The sequence below is a fragment of the Phocoena sinus genome, chromosome 6, assembly GCF_008692025.1.
Source record: "Phocoena sinus isolate mPhoSin1 chromosome 6, mPhoSin1.pri, whole genome shotgun sequence".
Classification (NCBI taxonomy): Eukaryota; Metazoa; Chordata; class Mammalia; order Artiodactyla; family Phocoenidae; genus Phocoena; species Phocoena sinus.
The window spans coordinates 84,898,066-84,904,065 of NC_045768.1; the positions used below are offsets into that span (position 1 = coordinate 84,898,066).

At 49.9% G+C, this 6,000-nt stretch overlaps 1 protein-coding gene across 5 annotated transcripts in view; it reads right to left on the reverse strand.

The window, feature by feature from the left end:
* Nucleotides 1-1,873, reverse strand: part of GOLM1 (golgi membrane protein 1) — a 57,569-nt gene extending 55,696 nt beyond the window's left edge. Inside the window, exon 1 of one of the 5 annotated variants that reach the window (XM_032634148.1) lies at nt 1,537-1,873. The gene's annotated coding sequence lies outside the window, so the exon portion shown is untranslated. Of the gene's footprint in view, nt 1-947; nt 1,224-1,536 lie in introns of those variants that run through there. The other 4 variants (XM_032634146.1, XM_032634145.1, XM_032634144.1 and 1 more) reach the window with 4 other exon arrangements.
* Between the last annotated feature and the right edge of the window lie 4,127 nt (nt 1,874-6,000).

Here is a 6,000-nt window from a genome sequence, read left to right on the forward strand (position 1 = left end):
CTTACTCTGCTCCTAGGAATGTCCCTCAATATTTGCCTAATTTAGAGCAACTGGGCCTTGAAGACCACAAACCAGACAAAAGAAATCTCAAAACCGTGAAAGCCACACGAGTCTGGTTTTGCAAATTTGTAAACGGGATATCTTAAGCACCACCATTACTTGCCGAATACAATGATTCTTAAATTCCGCTAAAAAGAACACTCATCAAAATAGCCATTTTGCCTGTTTTGTTTTACAAAAAAACAATCATTAAGAATACTAAATAGGGTGTGACATATAAAGAGTATGGAAACCCAGGAGACTATTTCTACAGCAGAACAAAAGTTCTGCGGATCCTCCACGCCGCCAAAGATGGGAAATACTGGTACAGGAGGGAACCCGGAGCATCCCTGAGAAGGGCTTCAGAGGAGCTCTGGCAGCTCGCAGACCGAGAACCCGGCGTCAAGCTCCCGGTCACCTGCCAGGACGCGACCGCTGCCAACTTGGGCACCGCGGCGGCCCGAGCCCGCGCGGGTCTGAGGGGGAAGAGATGAGCGGCGCGGCCAGCCCGCCCTCCCCGCGTGCCAATCACGTCCGCACGGCAGGCACTAGCGCGACTTTGGAGAATGCTCGCTTTTGACTTTGGATGCCGACGCGCGTGACACAGCTAAGAACAAAAAGAAAGGCCCCGCATCGCCCCAGACCGGCCTCCGCAGGGGAGCCCAGCCCGGGAGACGGAACCCGGCGGGTCAGGGCGGCCCCGGGAAGGAGGCTCCGGCGCGGGGAGGTGCGGGGCCGGCCCCGAGCCGACTCCGGTAAAAGGCTGAGGCCCGGGCACAAGCCGGGGGGTGTTTCCGGGACCCGGCGCGGGGTCTCTGGGCGCGGGCCCGGGGCCGAGGAGGGACAAGGAGAAGCAAGGCGGTCAGTGCGGCCGAAGGGCGCGCCGAGCACGCGTGCCGCCCACTCACCTCCTGCAGCGGCTCCGGTGGCCGCTCGGTGCTGCGAGGCCCGGCTCCCAGGCCGCCCGGGCCGCTCTCCCACCGCCGCCGGCCTCGCGCTCCCGCCCGCTCCGCGCGCCGCGCAGCCTCCAACGCCGCCGCGTCTCCGGCCTCCGCAGCTGCGAGTCCCCGCCCCCGGGCAGCGCCGGCGGCGCGGTGAGGAGGCGGCCTCGCGAGGGCGAGGAGGCGAGGCCGTGGCCGCGCCCGGACACCCGGCCCCAAGGTGCGCGCGCCCTGGCCCGCGGCCGACCTGTGACTGGAGCCGGGAAGCCCCCGTCGCGCCCCCTCCCCTCCGCCAGCAGCCCCTCCCCTCCCCACTGCGGCTCCCGGCTCGCCTTCTGGTCGCGGCTCAGAGAGCCGAGCAGAGCGGTCCAGAGGCTTTCGGAGGAGGCGCGTAAGGTGGGAAGCGGCGGCGGAGAGAAGGGGTCCGGGAAGACGGGGCCCGGGGAGACACGGGCCCGGAGAGACACGCCCCCCAGTACCCCCGCCTCCGCCCGGAGGGAATTTTCCGGAACCCAGAGCTGACCACACCCAGCGCCACACTCCTGGTCACACTCACGTCTCCTCAGTAGTCCTTTTTCTTCCACCAGCCCTTCGCAGTTGGTCTTAATCTCCCCACAGCTGTTATCTCTCACCGCTAATTTGTCGGGTTGCGACCCTGGGACGGCGTGCAACAGAAAATGAAGATTCCTGGGCGTTGCGCAAGGGGGATCCTCTAGGACTTTCTAAGGATGGGGCTTGGGAATTTGAATTTTAAACAGCGCCCAGGTGGCCTTCGGGCACATGGGAGTTTGCGATGAGCCACACCTGCCTGAGAAGCTGCCACAAAACTAGCGACCTATAGGATAACCATACTAGGAAATTGTAAAGCAGTGGTTCTTAACCGTGACGGCATTGGCCAGACATTGGAATTCTCTGGGAGCTTTTAGAGTATTCAGAGACCACGGTCCCACCTCTGGAGTTCTGAGCCCGAACATTGGTATTTTTGTTTTAAAGCTTCCCAGATAGTTGTAACATGTGGCCAGGATTGAGAACAGTTTTCCTAGAACCATCTCTTTTGAACCTACCTGGCTCTAGTGTCTGGGGAAAGAGTCCCTTGGCCCACCCCTCCCAAACCCCAACACCAAAAAAACGAGCAGATACACACGCGAACTCCTGAGGGAACGCTCACAGCCAAAACTGTTTTCAACCAGAACAGACTCCCCTTCAAACAGGTGACCAAGATGTCTTACTACCACCTGAGCATGGATCTCGTTAACTGCAGGAAAAGTATCTTCATGAGCTGACAATAATGACCCCTTTAGAGTGATATTCGAGTATATTCCAAAATGATGTTTTCATTACCCATTGTTAGACTGCCACCTGGTCAGAATAAGTGTTCAAAAGCTGAGCGTGTGTTGGCTGTCAGCCCTGGCTTTTCCATAGACTTGACTTGTATCCCTTGGCTCTGACCTTCTCCCCACCTTCAGGCACGGTAACTTCCCTTATCGCTCCTTTTGGCTCTCGTAGCAATGTTTTGCCTTCTTAGACTGTGGACCATAACTTCCACTTCATTTGCCTCTAAGTATGCTCCCATTAGTGTCTGTGATTTATCAACAGCTAATTAGTCAGTGACTAAGCCAGTGATTCTTAAACACTTTATAGAAGAGGTCCATATGTCTAGGTACTAGGGAAGCTGGCTGAGTTAACTACATCTTTATTGAGGGGGGAATCAGTCCTTTCCAAGTTTCATAAGAATCTTTATGACAAAATTTGGAATTTTTAAAATGTAGTTCTTAAAGTTCTTTTAAGATGCAATATTTATATATGCAGTGTTGCATATGTAAATTTGGGTTTACATTTCTTATAAAGTTCTCTTCTGTCTCCTCAAGACTTCTCACCCAGAACGTTTAACCTAATCACTTTATGGCCCTAAAAATTCAACTGGACAGATTTTGATTAAACAATGTGCAAGGGGCTGTGGTGGTTGGTTGCAGCAGGCCCCCAGGTTTTGTCTGTTCAGCATTCTTTCCCTCACTAGGTAATAGCACCCGATTTTCATACAGGAACTTACCTCCTACTCTCCAAGGAATACAGCCTTGGTCAGACTGTCAAAGTGATGACCTCTCCAGCTCAAGCGATAGACTGTTGTATTAGTTTTCTATTTGCTACCCTAACAAATTATCACAAACCTAGAGTTAAAACAACAGAGTTCTGTTGGTCAAAAATCTCACTGGGCTAAAACCAAGGTGTCAGTAGGGCTGCATTCCTTTCTGGAGGCTCTCAAGAAGTTCCATTTCATTGCCTTTTCCAGCTTCTAGAGGCTGCTGGCATTCCTCAGCCCATAACCCCCTTCCTTCATGTTCCAAACCAGCAATCTTCAAAATCAGTAACATCTTTCTAATCCTGCTTCCAATAGTCACATCTCTCAGATCCAGCTGGAAAAGTTTCTTCACTTCTAAGGATGCTTGTGATTACATTGGTCCCACCCCAATAATCCAAGATAATCTCTGGAGCTCAAGGTCCTTAATTTACTCACATCTGCAAAGCCTCTTTTGCCACTTAAGGTAACGTTTACAGGTTTCAGGGATTAAGACATGAACATCTTGGACTTCCCTGGTGGCGCAGTGGGTAAGAATCCACCTGCCAATGCTGGGGACACGGGTTCAAGCCCTGGTCCGGGAAGATCCCATATGCCGCGGGGCAACTAAGTCCGTGTGCCACAACTACTGAGCCTGTGCTCTAGAGCCTGCGAGCCACAACTACTGAGCCCGTGCTCCACAACAAGAGAAGCCACCGCAATGAGAAGCCCACACACCGCAACGAAGAGTAGCCCCTGCTCGCCACATCTAGAGAAAGCCCGCACACAGCAACGAAGACCCAATGCAGCCCTAAATAAATAAATAAGTAAAAGAAAGCCCAACAGATAAGTAAATAAAGAAAATTTTTAAAAAAAGACATGAACATCTTGAGGGACCATTATTCTGCCTACTACAGACCCCTACTCTCAGCTGATCCATTACACTCTATTTCTGAGATGAGCAAAGTGATGACCCAAGAACTAAAAAAGATCATTGGGCACTTATCTCAGTGATGGCACCCATCATTTTTGGCATGTAGATCTGTGGGGCTGGTTCCTGTGCTTCCCAAAGCCTGACTTTTCAGTTTATCCTGCAATACTGAGAATTTCCCCATAGCTAGAACTTGCTAGAAATAAATGTAATACATAATAGAACAACGATACAGAATCAATCAGAGTTTTTGGTTGCAAACAACAGAAACAGCCTTTGTAACTCTTAAGGAAAAAAAGGAATTGATTGGACAAATGTCAGGTTCTCAGAGAGTCAATGGTGAGAATCCATGAAATCATACTGATTGATCTCCAATTTGGAAAACCTAGATGCTGCAGAGGGCTAGGCAGCAGAAATCACGGCAAAAGTGACACAGCAGATAGGGTGAGTATAGTATATATGCCACACTGCTGCATCACTGGACCTCCAACTGACCCCACTTGTTTGCAACACTTGCTCAAGATACATAGTGTCCAGAGGGAGCTTCCAGTTGGAGGTCTTTGATTCTATGCCCATCTCCCAGGCTAGCAGGGACAGCTCTGGTTTCTGTAGCTGTATGTGGCCACTAATTCCACAAACGGAGATTGAGATGCCTATAGAAAGAGGAGGCGAATAACTAGCAAATGCCCCCCACGAAAATCCTAAGAGAAATTCAAAGAGCTGTGGAGGAGGCAGAAGTCATGTCTATTTAGGAAAATCAGGAAAGACTGAACAGAAAATGGGTGTAGGACAGGGCTGTCCTTATAGAAATAGAATTCAAGCCACATATATAATTTAAAAATTTCCAGTAACTGCGTTAAAAAAGTAAAAAGAAACAAGTGAAAATAATGTAAATGTATTTTATTTAACCCACTATATCTAATATATCAGTGGTCCCCAACCTTTTTGGCACCAGGGACCAGTTTCGTGGAAGACAATTCTTCCATGGACTGGGGGGGTGGGGATGGTTTCCGGATGATTCAAGCACATTACATCTATTGTGCACTTTAGTTCTATTATTATTACATTGTAATATATAATGAAATAATTATACAGCTCACCATAATGCTGACAGGAGGCAGAGCTCAGGTGGTAATGCGAGTGATGGGGAGCGGCTGTAAATACAGAAGAAGCTTCACTGGCTCATCCGCCACTCACCTCCTGCTGTGCAGCCCAGTTCCTAACAGGACACAGACCGGTATTGGTCCATGGCCTGGGGTTGGGGACCCCTGTAATATATTATCATTTCAACATGTTATTAATAAAATACAAATGGGACATTTTACATGCAATAAAATATTTAACAGAAAAAAAGTACACTGCTTCAGGTTTTTTTTTAATTAAATTAAATTAAAAATTCATTTCCTTCTTGGCACCAGCCACATTTCAAATGCTCAATAGCCACACGTGGCTAGTGGCTATAACATTAAACAACAAAGGTGTAGAAGGATGGTGTATCCTCTTGGATCTAATCTAATCTAGAAAACACAGTAATTTAAACAGGGTAAGTTTAAATACAAAGAATCATTAACATAGCAGCAGATTGGACTCATGAGCGTCTGGCTAGTAAAAAGCAAAGAGAACTGTAAAGAATATAGGAACGGAAGGTATTCTGAGCAGCTGCTGCCCCATGGGGCTGAGGTAGAGCATCTGAGAAAGCTGCCTCTCTATCCACAGGCTATAGGAATAAGACTGAGACCTCCGTGGACAGGGCTTGTGGCTCCCTGAGTGGCAGAGAAGTTGCTGTGGCATCAGCAGAACTTGCTGAAAATCTGCCCTCCAGAACTTTCCAGAAATCACCTTCTAAGCTGCCCGGGAAGGCTGTTCATGGGTTGGTTTCTCACGGGAGGCGCTCTCTTACAAAACTGCTCCAGGTGCCTGGAGAAGCTGCTGGTTGCTGCCGGCCACCATGGCGCTGCAGAGCTGGGCGCTGGGGAAGCCGCGTGCACGGCAGGAGCTCGGCACAGACCTGGAAGTGTGGAGAAATACACCAG